The 13,915-nt window shown below is 44.7% G+C and overlaps 1 protein-coding gene across 6 annotated transcripts in view; it reads right to left on the reverse strand.

Annotated features, from left to right (window-relative positions):
* The window catches only part of FBXL20 (F-box and leucine rich repeat protein 20), a 71,601-nt gene that overhangs the window by 44,440 nt on the left and 13,246 nt on the right, over positions 1–13,915 (reverse strand). The window contains exon 1 of one of the 6 annotated variants that reach the window (XM_030220706.1): positions 10,345–10,425. The exons of 3 other annotated variants lie outside the window; for them this stretch is intronic. The gene's annotated coding sequence lies outside the window, so the exon portion shown is untranslated. Of the gene's footprint in view, positions 1–1,463; positions 1,496–10,344; positions 10,447–13,915 lie in introns of those variants that run through there. 2 more of the 6 variants (XM_030220702.1, XM_030220705.1) reach the window with 2 other exon arrangements.

Below are 13,915 nucleotides of genomic sequence, written 5' to 3' on the forward strand. Positions count from 1 at the left end.
CTTTCATTTTGTGCCTCAGTAGCAGGTAATTAATACTTATTATATATATTTTTAATTGGTTTTATGTTTTTGTGTGAACATGTCCCTTGTATGATCTAATGGCTGTGCACTTGACTAGTTTAGCCTGTCACGGAAAAAGGAGAGTAGAGATGCATTTGATTTTCTTGATATATGACCAAATTTGGGACTTTTTTGGTTCAGTTCACTCTTGCTTATTACCTCAACTTCTAGTTGAAGACAGGAAGAGGGGTTGGGTAGAGAGATATAGATTGTTCAAAGTTTGATGACAGATATTATACTGCTGATAACATGTGATTGCTTTTTACTTACAACTGTATGATTACAGGTGCTGGTTGTATCTGTTTTGTGTTATCATCAATAAAAATTGTTGTACCTCAAAAATACGGTACCAAAAGCTCACTCTTGGCTAGTCCAGTGGCTCAATGTAAGAATTCCTAGGTAAGGCAGCATACATAGATCCAGAAGTGGACCCAGTCATCTTGTAATGTGACACTTAGTCACAAATGGGACCCTTGGCATACCTGTAAGTTAAGAGGAGTATAACAGGAGGAAATAAACCTGGCCAGTTGCAAATGAAGGCTTATGGCACTGTAGCCCAAGGCTGGTTCAACAATGCTATGCAAAACAAAATAGAGGTCACCACACTCACAGGCACTGATCAATCTTTTTGAAATTCATTAAGCTGCTCCATCATTCCCCCTGGGAGCAGCAGTGTCATCAAGGATCTCTCTCTCTCTATCATCAAAGACAATTGCTCTAGAAATTCATCACACATGACCAACTGGATTCTAGTGGAGGTCATTTGTCACACTGACCTATCAGAAGCTATTGCAGAGTAGTTAGTAACTTAGAGAAACCATGGAAGCCAGAGGTCAAATCTTGCTTCTCCCAGTGACACTCTTTGTAATCCTGGGCAAGTCATTTCGCTACCTGTAGTAATTCATCTTGCGCTTGGATTTGGAAGAGGTGAGTAATAAATCTAAAATCCAGTTTCATAGGCTGAAAAATGACCTTAGAAGTAAAACTGTACTTTAGAAAGGGTGTGTGCTCAGCGAACCGAAGTAATTAGCTACAGGTCTAAGCAGTAAACAGGGCACACTAGTGAATTACTCACACAATGCACCTGTAGCTTGAAGAATGAAGTCAAAGAAGCACCAGATATTGCTAACAAACCTAGGAGCTGCTTTCTGCAGGCCCTCAGGTGAAGCACATTGTGCTTTTGCCTCTTATCCTTCCTTTATTTTTAACTCCATCTGTATTTGATATGTGAAATACTTTTTGTGACAAAAAACATATTATATAAACAGATGTTAACTTATAAATATTCATTGTGGATATCCTGAAAACCCAATGGGACTAGGTGTGCCCCGAGGACTGGGTTAGGAATGGCTGCACTAGAGGAACACTGTCACGTCTGTGGCCGTGACCACCCTCAGACTTACCTCATTTCTGGGGGCCAGCAGCTCTGCTGGCTTCTGTCTGTCTTTGTGTTAGTCTTGTCTCTGGCTCTGTGTGCTGATTACTTCACTAGACCTCACCTGTGTGGGCTATGCCTCTCTAGGGAGCCAGCATCTAAGATGGCTGCCACCGGCTCTATGCCAGCTTCCAAGATGGCTCCTGCTTGTCTTTCCTGTGTGCTCACTTCCTATGTGTGTCAAGCCTCTCTTTGGGGTCAAGGTACTTCCTGCTTATGTCCTGCTGCTGGTGACCTCATCAGTGAGAGCCTTCATAAGGAAGTGCTGTGCTGGCATTCTGGTCCTTTGCATTGCCAATGCCTCCGCAGTGCCTTAGGTCCCGAGGTTAGTGTGCTGTTTGCACAGTTAGCTTTCCTTGTCTTTTCTTGTGGGCTTCCAGCCCTTCTGCTTTGTGAGTTACTATCATCTGTGGGCCTTGCCTTCTGGCTCAGGGTATTATTGCTCTGTGGGCTTTCAGCCCTTCTGTGTTTATTGCTCTGTGGGCTTCCATCCCTTCTGTGTCTATTGCGCTGTGGGCTTCCAGCCCTTCTGTGCCCATTGCTCTGAGGGCCTCCAGTCTATCTGCGTATATCCCCTTTACCTGTGGGCTTCCAGGCCTTCTGGGTGTATTACTGCGGCCTGGGGGTTTCCAGCCTTTCTGTGGGCTTCTAGCCTTTCTGGGTGTATCTCTTTGACCTGCAGGCTTTCAGCCTTTCTGTGTTTATTATTCTCTGTGGGCTTCTAGCCTTTCTGTTATCCCTGTGCAGTGGTGCTGCTCCCTGTCTGAGGCTGGTCAGCGGCTGATGCTGCAGCCATTTCTCTCCTTTCTATCTGTTAGCTACTGTCGCTCCAGTCTAACCCTTCCTCTGGCAAGCGTAGCTATCATTCCCATTCCCTTGAGCTTAGCTTGTATGTAGCTCCTGTGTCCTCTTCCCTGCTTGTCTGCCTTGCTTTAGCCTAGGTACCTGGGAGCACCGCTGGATCTTGACTCCGGTTGTTCCTGTTGCTGGTTCCAGTTCTGTTTTTCCTGTAAGCCCTACCGGCTGCTCGAACCTGAGGGCTCAACCCTCGGGGAAAGGCAGCTAAGCGTAGGTGAAGCCTACTCCAGTGTGTTCCGGTCCGGTGCGTTCCAGTCCCGAGTGTTCCAGTGCAGGACTCCAGTCCGGGGTTCCAGTCCAGCCTTGTCTCTTCTCTGCTCTGAAGGTGATCTTGCCTGCCACTGCAGCTCCTCGGCCGTGGTCCAAGGACTCGCGTACCCAGGGTTCCTGGGGAAGAAGCCTGACAGAATGCCATGGTCCTCGAGAACACGACAAACACTCCATTATATTACTAAATATGTTTTCACCAATACACAATTAAGCTCTGGAATTCATTGCTAGAGATGTAGTAAAAGTAGGTAATGCAGCTGGATTAAAAAAAATGTTTAGACAAGTTTCTGGAGTAAAAGCCCATAAATTATTGTTAACCAAGTAAATCTGGGGAAAGCCACTGCTTTTTCCTAGGGGGCAAGCGGCATGTAGTTTATCTACTCTTTTGAGATCCGGCTAAGTACTTGTGATCTGGACCAGCCACTATTTGTAAACAGGATACTGCATTTCACGGACCTTTGGATTAACCCGTGACTATGGCCTTGGTCTTTATTCCCAGTCCTTGAGGGCTGCCGACAAGCCAGGTTTTCATGATATGCATAATGATCATACATGAAAGAGTTTTGCATGCCTACTACCTCCACTATATGCAAATCTCTCTTGTGCCTGGCCTGTTGGTGGCCCTTAAGGAATAGGAGTAAAGACCAAAGCAGTATGGCAATTCTTATGTTTTAGTAGCACTGGATATGGGAAGCTGCCAGGAATGGGTCAACAAAAGATGGTTGTCTCACTGGTACAGCACAGCATGTCACCTTGCTCATAACTCACATGAGGAGTCCTGCCCAAATAGCTTTGGGGTGCCTGCCTTGCATGCCTGATTCTTTGTATACTACTCACACCTTTTACATCTTTAAGAAACAAGTTTCTAATCCACTGACTGGCTAAAGCAAGCTAAAACTGTTCTTGAGCTCTAAGAAATGTGTCTGGATGCCACCCAATAGCTGGAAAGCAGAAAATAACCAGAGAAGGCAGATTCCAGGCTTCTGCATCACATCTGTAAATACTGCCTTTACAAAATTGCTGACAGGAGATCTGACCCACTGACCCAGTACTGTGCACTGCCATGCAGAAGCTCAATCCTTCTGCTCCCCATGTTGCCCAAAGCAGGATTCACAGCCTGCAAGGGTGCTCTGATCATTTTTGTCACCGTCACAGTCTGGAAAGTCCAATAATGTCAGTAGTTTATATTTATGTATTTTCTGATGATAGTTTCCCGATTTAATCCTTAAGTCAGGGCCCATAATTGCAGAGTTCCAGAAGGTACATAGTCCCAGACAAGGGCTACCACTTCAACATCATATAGGGGTGGGGCTCTGGAGTTGAGCAGGAGATATTAAAAAAAAAAAAAACATGGAAAAATAAAGGCTCATAGCATCAGAACCTGGCCTTGGTTCTGACTGAGCTGGCAGTATAAAGGAGGAGGAGCAGGAAACTGTCGTCAAAAAATACATAAACTACTGACACTATTGGCCTTTTCAGACTGGGATGGCAGGAAAAAATGATAGAGGGGATGTGATTACTTCCCTATGAAGAAAGGCTAAAGAAGTTTGGGCTCTTCAGCTTGAAGAAGAGAAGGCTGAAGGGAGATATGATATAGGTCTATAAAATCCTGAGTGAAGTGGAATGGGGAGATGTGACCTGCTCGTTTACTCTTTTCATAAATACAAGAACTAGGGGGCACACAATGAAGCTACTAAGAAGCACCGAAACAGGTGTAATGATACACATCACCACATATAATTGGCAGGGCACCCAGGACCACTTATCCTTGGTACCAGATCCTGGAACAGCTCCAGAGGCTGAAGAAACAAGAACTGCTTACAGCTATAGGTCTCCTGGGGACCAAACTCTCTGAACTGCTGTTTTGGAACCTCAGAATCCTTAATTCTCTTGGCATCTCTGACAAAGACTCACTGGATAGTGTTTATTTACTGAATGGATTTTAATGACTGACCCCTGATGCAGGTGTTCATGCCAAAATACGGATGTGTCGGGTCTTTCAATAAAGAACTGTTTTGCTCTCCCAACCTTGGACACCCTTCTTGCTTTCTTCTGCTATTCGCCTTTTGCTGTGTGTTTTGGAATACTTCTCCTTTGCCGTTGCTTTAGTCAGCTGCACCATTCTGAACAAGTGGGTGTTACCCCCTCCTACCAGCAGATAAAGGTAGAGAAAAAAACCTGTCCTTTTCTAATGAACTCACCAGTATATCCTGCTGGTGCTCAGGAACATCTCCAGTATGCATCTGCCAAAGCAACAGAATGTACCTTTGTAATGCTCACCCATGCCCAATCAACCACTGCCGATGCAATGATCACCAAGCAAGCATAACAGCACAGAGTGGCACTATCCTGCATTCATTCATTCTTTCTTTCTTTCTGTAAGGGAAAGAGCAGAGCACCCTGAGAGCCCCAAGCCTTGGTCTTCCAAGGGTAGGCTTCAGAACAGTGCAGCCAACTAAAGGAAAGGAAATGATCAGGTAAAGCATAATTTCAACTTTCTTGTCATCTGGCTGCACTGAACAAGTGGGATGTACCCAAGCATTACTACTGGGTGAGGGAAGACAAAGCTCCCCTAAAGACAGCTCTGCCAAAGTCCAAGCGAGCCCTGGCAAGCAAGTCCAACATGTAATGCTTCACAAAAGAATGAAGTGACAATCACATCACTGCCCTTCAGATCTCCTCCAGGGCAACCTTCCAGGATGACCTACCAGGCTTCAGCCCAAGAAACTACCCTCCAGAATCACATCCATGGAGCCCATGAGCTGCAGATAGTGTAAACCTTGGGAGTCAGCAGCTCACACAGTCTGCGTTTCTGGCCTGAAGCTTTGTCACCTGATCCTCTGGGATGGAAACCATCTCCCAAGCCACATCAAAAGCGAACACCCAGATATTCCAGGTCCTGGGTAGGAAGCAAGTGGCTCTTCAGTGATTCACCACCCAGCCCAGTCCCTCCAGAAGGGTGATGACCTGAGAAGTTGCTCTCCTGGCCTCCATCTCAAAGTCGGTCTGAATCAGCCAATCGTCTAGGTAGGGATGCACACAGAAGCCCTGGTACCTCAAATGGGCCGACACAACCACTATCACTTTGGAAAAAGTGCGAAATGTGGGCATGGCCAGCCCAAAGGGCAAAGCCTAAAACTGAAAATGGTGCCCAAGCACACAAAAGTGGAGGTGCTGCTTGTGACGATTCACAATGGGAATGTGAAGATAGGCTTCCTTGAGGTGTAAAGATGTCAAGAACTTGCCCAGACAAACCAAGGCAATCACCGACTGGAGAGTTTACATACAAAAATGCTCAACCTGAAAGCAAGCATTTACTCCTTTTAGATCCAGGATGGGCCAAAAGGAGCTGCCCTTCTTTGGGACCATGAAATAAATGGAATATTGGACCCAGACCCCGCTCTTCTAATAGAATGGGTTCTACCACACCCAGGTTGAGCAAATGTTGTAAAGTAAGAGCAACAGCCTGTCTTTTTGTCTCTCAGCCACAAAGAGACACCATGAAGGTGTCCGGAATGGCCAGGCAAACTCCAGAGAGTAATCTTCTCTGACCACCTCTAGGACCCACTGATCCAAGGTGATATGGGCCCACTCATGGAGCAAGAGGCCAACCTGTCCCCTATCAGAAACATTTAGGGGCTCAGCACACCTTCATTGGGCAGGCTGGGCTGCTCCGACCCCGCTGGAGGGGGACATTTATTTTGGCCTCACAGCTCCTGCCTTCTTCTTCCAATTTAGTCAGTGCTAGGATCCTGGTACCAGGAACTTTGGGGCCTGGAGCGCACAATGCCGAGTCAGCCGAAACTGGCCCATTCTCCTGGAGCAGTCTCTAGCAGCTGAGAGCTGCTGAGAGCTCCATTGTTGCAGCTCAGGGAGAAGAGGAGGGCATGCCTCACCTACATCCTTCACCAGCTTCTCCAGGTCCTCTCAAAACAACAGACGCCCCTTCTAAAGGGCATCTGATTGAGAAGCGTCTTGGCAGCCACATTTGCAACAAGTGGCGCAGGCACAGCCAACACCAACCCACCACAGAAGCGATCACTGACCAGGATAAATTACGGATCAAATCACAGAGAAAGTCTGTAAGGAAGGCCGTGCCAGACTCCAGATGAGAAACAGCTGGTTTTTTTTGGCAGATGTAGCCAACAAACCATGGCCTTCACCACACAGCTGCCACATATGGAGGCCTACACGCCAGATGTCCCAAAGACAAAGGAAAAGGCAAACGAAGTTGCTTCTCCACCCGCTTCTCGTGTAGCTCCCAGAGAGCTGAGCCACCTTGCATGGGAACAGCATTTTTTTGGCGGCTGGTGTGACAAGTATGTTCACCTTGGGGCACGCCCAGTAACTCTACACTTCCTCAGGAGCAAATTTATAAAGACAATCCAGGGCCCTGGCCCCCTTAATAGCCCCATCCAGGGACTCCTACTCCACCAGCATCATTTGGGTGAGGGCACTGTGAAGCAGAAAATGCTTTGGCAGTCCCACAAAGCACAACGGATCCCACTCTGACGGATCTGCAGCAGGAGCCTTAAGCATATGAATGGCCTTCGTGACCTCGTCTCGGAGATAAGAAAGCTCCTTCTAAAGGAAAAGCCAAATTACATGGGATGAGAATCCTCCTTAAAACCAGAGATTGAGGGAGGCTGGGGGGTCAGGGTTGTCCCTCCTGAGCCTCTGAGGTCCATCCAAAACCTCCTGGGGTGTTGTGGGCCTCCCAGTTCCCCCAGCAGCACTTAGCCCCCAGAATGGGGTCCCACCTGGGATCCTTAGGACCCCTAGGGCCCCATTGCTGATCAAGGGACCAGCCTTTGCCTGCAGGGATTGATTACGCTCTGGAGCCAAACAGCCCCAGGGCCCTAGGGTCCCCATTTGGAACCTCTCATGGGCACCCCACAAAGTCCGACGGGGGCTGAGAGCTCTCCTGCTGCACTGAAGCAGCAGCAGGAGAAAGAGTAAATAATTTAAAATGGCTGTCGTTCCCACTGAAGCTGCTGGGACCACTGGTCCTGATGTTTCAGTGCAGGGAGAAAGACAGTCAGCTCCAGTGCACCCCCCCCCCCCCCCCCCAAAAGAAGCCGCTTCCAATATTGTAAATAGCCCATTGCAGGAGGGGCAGACAGAGTCGGCAGCTGTACTAAGCTTCTAGCTCTTGCAGACTGAGCAGCATCTGCCAGCAGACATGCCCATCCACATGGCCAGCATGTGCAGGCCTGTCTCCTCATTCGGGCCGACTTCAGCCTGGAGTTCCAGCTCCACTGTCCCCCTGCTCTCTGTGGGTGTGCTTTTTTTTCGGTAACAAGCTACTTTTTTTTGTTTACTCAATTAGGCTTAATCCCTAATAGAGGGAAATAAAGCTAAATCAGGTAGAACCAATTAGTAACAATTTTTTTAAAGCCTGGAAGCTGCTGAGGAGCCCAGGGAAGAAAACAGGGTGTACAGGCTAAGAGGGGCTGCTAGATGGGAACCCATGCCCCTCTGGTAGGGGCCTGCAGGGCCAAGCCATGTGCGTTGCCCAGTGGATGCTAAAAAGTGCAACTCGAAGTAGCAGAGCACAGCTCTGGTCCGGGGACTGCGTAACATGGGAGCAGCTGTTAGGTTCAACCTCACTGTGTGACCTCAGTTAATGAAGCGGGGAGTTAGGCCAGGGCCCAACCTGAACAACCTACCATCTGCTAAGAGGTAAGGAAAAATACTGGAGATTTCCCCGTGCATGAGCAATAGCAGGTTATAGCAGTGACTTCACTGGAAAGGACCAGCTTTTTCTCTACCTCCATCTGCTGGTAGGAGGGGATAACAGAACAATGCAGCCAGAAAACAAGGAAAGTAGGGTTTAAAAAAAGAAAAGCCCATAAGCCATTATTAAGGCAGACTCTGGAAAATCCACTACTTATACCTAGGATAAACAGCATAAAATCTGTTTTACTCTTCCGGGATCTTGCCAGGTACTTGTGACCTGGATTGGCCATTGTTGAGAAACAGGATACTGGGCCTGATGGACCGTTGGTCTGTCCCAGAATGGCAATGCTTATGTTCTTATGACAGTAACCTGTGCTCCTTTATCTCATTTCCAGCTAAGTTTCTTCAATATTAGATTCCTAACTAGATTCACCTGCTAGAAAGGGAAACATAGATGGGACTATGCGACACCACTGCATATACCACTGGCTGACTGCAGCCAGTAGGCCTAAGTTTAAGCTGCTCACCTTGGTGCATAAAGCATTATATGACCATACTCCCTTCGTACCTAGCTGCATTAGTACAACCATATATGCCTAGAAAACCGCTTAGGTCATATGCTAGCTTTACTAGCCTCTAACATATCTAGTCCAGTGTTTACTTGAGTGCCTTTTTTTGGACAACCCATTTTGTGGAATCAGATCCTGGAGCTTATTTGGACAGAAGTTTTATATAAGAAAAATGTAGGCAGATGAAGACCATATGGCCTATCCAATCTGGCCCATCCATGCCATCTATTCTCCCTATCATTCCCTTAGAGATCCAACGTACTTGTCCCAAGTTCTCTTGAATTCAGATACTGTTTTCATCTCTACCACTTCCACCGGAAGGCCATTCCACAAATTTACCACCCTTTCCGTGAAAGAAGTAATCAAAGGAAATACTTCTTTAACCTTCATACTATGCCTCCCATTCCAGAGCTTCCTTTCAACTGAGATTCCCCCTCCTGTGCATTTATGCCATGTAGGTATTTAAAATGTCTATCATATCTCCCCTCTCCTACCTTTCTTCCAAAGTATACATATATTGAGATCTTTAAGTCTGTCCCCATACGCTTTAACACGAAGACCACTGACCATTTTAGTAGCTGCTCTCTGGAACGACTCCATCCTGTTTACATCTTTTTGAAGGTGTGGTCTCCATTGTCCACAATATTCTAAATGGGGTCTAACCAGAGTTTTATATAGGGGATCATCACCTTCTTTTTCCTACTGGCCATTCCTCTCCTTATGCATCCAAGCATCCTTCTAGCTTTTGGTGTAGCCTTTTCTACCTGTTTGGCCACCTTAAGATCAACACATATGATCACAACAAAATCCCGCTCCTCTTTCTACAGAAAAGTTTTTCACCTCCTATACTGTTCCCTCAGGATTTTCAAGTCCAAATGTATGACCTTGCATTTTTTAGCATTAAATGTAAGCTGCCAAATTCCAGACTATTCCTCTAGCTTTACTAAGTCCTTCCTCGTGTTATCCACACTATCAGGTGTGTCTATCGTATTGCAGATTTTGGTATCATCCGCAAAGAGGTAAACCTTACCAGACAGCCCTTCAGCATATCGCTTACAAAAATGTTAAAAACAACCGGCCCATGAACTGAACCTTGAGGCACATTACTGATAACATCCTTTTCCTCAGAATGAGCTCCATTTATCACTACCCCGTCGCCTTCCATTTAACCAGTTCCTAACCCGATCAGTCACTTTAGGGCTCGTACCGAGGGCTCTCAGTTTATTTATTAGTCGTTTATGTGGAATCATGTCAAAGGCTTTGCTAAAATCTAAATACACCACACATACAGAGAGCTCTCCCTCGATCCAACTCTCTGGTCACCCAAAGAAATTAATCAGATTTGTCTGACAAGTCCTGCCTCTAGTGAAACCATTGCCTCAGGTCCTGTAGTTCATTGGATTCCAAAAATTTTACTATTCTCTGTTTTAAAAGCATTTCCATTAACTTACTTACCACAGAAGTAAGACTTACCAGCCTGTAGCTCCCAATCTCTTCCTTACTTCCACTTTTGTGGAGAGGGACCACAAAGGCTTTTGTAGAGGCAGCTCTGGAATCCAGTCAGACTTGAGGCACCTGTGTAGATGTATGGGGTACGTATGTGAGGGTCCAGGTATGATTATGGGGGAAGAGTAAGTATTCTTGGTTTAGATGTTGCTTTGGAGTTCCTTTCTGTTTTAATTGTTGATTCTGTTTGTGAACTGCCTAGACCTTTCATAGACCAGACAGTATATCAAGAATTAATAATGTAAACTAAACGAACTGCTACAGATAAACCAATCCAACTACCAGACTAGCTTTCCACTGTGGAAAACTAAACAAAACTTTTCATGTTTTATGTTTAATCATTATTATAAATGTTATATTGTAATCTGCCTTGGTTCAAGGCACAATATAAACAGATAAACAATAAAAACAGTCCCTAATATGATATTATTCAGTTACATCTGTGATCAATTCTATTCAAGTTTAAAGGCAGAAGAAATACTAAAACACTTCTGTTCATTATTCATTGAAGTAAGAATGTAATGGCTGGAAAAGACAGATACAGGAAAGGAATAGATACTGCACAGTTCACATCTTACAAAACTGAAAATGGACAAAGCCACTGGGCCAGAGGAGATGTATTTCAGGAAGCTTAAAGAGATTCTGGTGAATCTGCTGAAGATGTGTTTAATAGATTTTTGGACATGGGAGAGATTCTGTGAGACTGGAAAAGGGCAGATGTGGTAACAGAAGAAGGGGGGGGGAAACTGTAGAACTCAGTGATGGAAAAAGTAATAGAGATGCTATTGAAGAAAAGAACTGAGCTAAAGCTTAGCGCACACTAATGAATACCACATGTTAAATGCTGAACAAGGGCCATGTGGCACTTAGTGCATGCTAATGTCCATTAGCACACGCTAAGTTTTAAGGGCCCTACAGAGAACTATCTACAATCCAGTGGGTTACAAAGGGAGTTACAGTAATCTATTTGTGAAATGACTAATGAATGAGTTAATATATTTAGTGAAGATGGGAATATCAGGGAACGAATAGAACAAATGAGTTTAATGACCCGAGAGAGTTGTGGGAGGAATGATAGATTGGAATCTGTAAGTATTCCTTGAATGCGAATGGTATCAACCTGGGGCACTGGAATGTTAGCAAGAAGAATTGGAATAGATAGAGGACCTGGTTTAAGTTGGAATAGTATGGTTTTAGACTTATTTGGGTTTAAAACTAATCTGTGTTCTTTGAACCTGCCCGAAATCTGGGTAAGTTTATGGTGCATAGTGGAGATTTCACTAGCAGAGCACGTTATTTGGGGGATAAGCACTTGAATGTCATCAGCATACACGTATACAGTCATGTCTAGAGACTGAATTAAAGTTAGGAGGAGAGTCAAGAAAATGTTATAGTGTTGGGGACAAAATGGAACCTTGTGGCACTCCTGAACTGAGGCTAAAAGGGGTGGAAGAAGTATTCTCATAGAGTGCTGTATATTGGCGGTTTTGTAAGTATGAGGAAAACCAGTTTAGCACAACATCATATAAAGCAATTGACTGAAGGCAAAGCAAGAGAATCTGGTGATAAACCAAGTCAAAAGCTGCAGAAAGATCCAAGGATAGCAATTAGACAGATTTTGCCTGATCGAGGAAACAGTATATGAAAGAGTTGATACCTAATAAAGTCGTTTCAGTTCTGTGATGTTGATGGAAAGCAGTTTGGTTTGGATGTAGTACCTGTGTCTTGGTAACGAAATCAACTAACTGTAGGTGCACCACAGATTTGAGAATTTTGGTGGTGAATGGAAGGTTAGCAACTGGACGGTAGTTATTGAGATCCATAGCAGGGATAGTGGGATCCTTAATTTTAGGGCATAGAATAGCTGATTTCCAGTAATCTGGCACAGAGCCCAGAGAAAGGCTGAGGTAAATCATGGAGCTAATGAAAGGAAGAATCAAGTCCAAAGAGTATTTATCATCCAGCACAACAACTAAGATTTCAATTGAACAATAAGTTTCTCCATCAATAATGAGATTTGAATCCATAGCTTGGTTCTGCCTAACACCCAACAACAGAAATTTTGGTTTGAAGGTTCAAATTTTTTTTTCAAGAAATTTAGGGCTCCTTTTACAAAGCAGGTACTTCTGAATAGCGTGTGCTGAATGCAAAGAAGCCCATGGGAATTGAACGGACTTCTTTGCATTCAGCTTGCCACTAATGAGTAGCGCCGCTTTGTAAAAGGAGCCTTTAATATTTTGTACAGAACGTAATTTTAGCATGCATGCTAAGGAGTGCAGATATCCAAAGAATCTGGTACTTAAAATCCTCATAATACTCCCAATAAGAACTTCTGCCACCAGCCCCAACTGGAAATTGTGCAGGACTTTTACCCACAGATTCTGTTTTCTATATAGTTTCTGAGGAGCATATTTGCCAGTTTTTGTGGTACTTCACAATATTTGGCAGTGGAGGGTATTTGTGTTGCAGTTATAAAGGAGACACTAAAATCTGAACACACATTTATTTGGATGACAAGCTATAAGGTGAAACATCCTAACTCTATGCTCTATATAGATTCTAGAATGGTAAAAGTTTCTAGATGTCAACAGTAAGATTAGTGTGAATTTGCCTATCCTTCAACCCCATATCAAAAAAACTGTATGTAGCACATCAGTCCCAGATTTCTCAATGATAAAGTGAAGATTAAAACTTCTTTGAGAAAAATAAAATGTAATACACAATGGTTTATAAAACAAATAAAATACTGTTTAAGAATATTTTATATTTCCCTTGAATTATTTTTAACAATGAAATATTTAGGGGTTTTTTTCTGTTCAGCTGTAAATGTTAGTATTCAGCATGTCACACACGTGAATAGTCTGTCAGGTATGTCACAACAGAAGAAAGGTTGAGAACCAGCCCATGTGCCAGATGCTCTAACACAACAATTTCCTCCTCCTTTCAGTCTCCAGCTTAACTGGAACCGACTTCCAGATCTGGTGCCATATGCCTTCAGTCTCAACTACCTGAGTTCTGTACCTTACCCCCATCCAGCCTAGTCATTACAGTGAGTCTTCTTGGCCATGGACCATGGCTTCCTTCTTCTTCTCCCTTCCACAAGCTGCAAGTGCTACCTCCATGGAATCCCTAGCTCTGGCACCCTAGGGAATAGACGACCTGAACCATGAATGAAAAACCAAGTCCTCCACAAGGCAGCATATAGGACTGCCACTGAATCAGCAGGTCAGCCTTTGCAGCTGGGGTAAACGCTGCAGAGGGAAGGGACACCAATCTCCTGCTCCTAGGGGATATTTTACCCCTCTTAGGATTTAGATAGGAGGTTTCCACTTCACTCCATGCAACTATGTAATTTTGCTTTATTGAGACAAAATGCAGTCACCCAGCTGACAAGAAGCAACCACTAATTAAACTCTGGAATTCATTGCCAGAGAATGTGGTAAAAGCAGTTAGCTTAGAGGGGTTTAAAAAAAGGTTTGGATACCTTCTTAAAAGAAAAATCCATAAGCCATTATTAAGATGGACTCGGGGAAAATCC

Source organism: Microcaecilia unicolor, chromosome 12 (assembly GCF_901765095.1).
Source record: "Microcaecilia unicolor chromosome 12, aMicUni1.1, whole genome shotgun sequence".
In the NCBI taxonomy this organism is placed as follows: domain Eukaryota; kingdom Metazoa; phylum Chordata; class Amphibia; order Gymnophiona; family Siphonopidae; genus Microcaecilia; species Microcaecilia unicolor.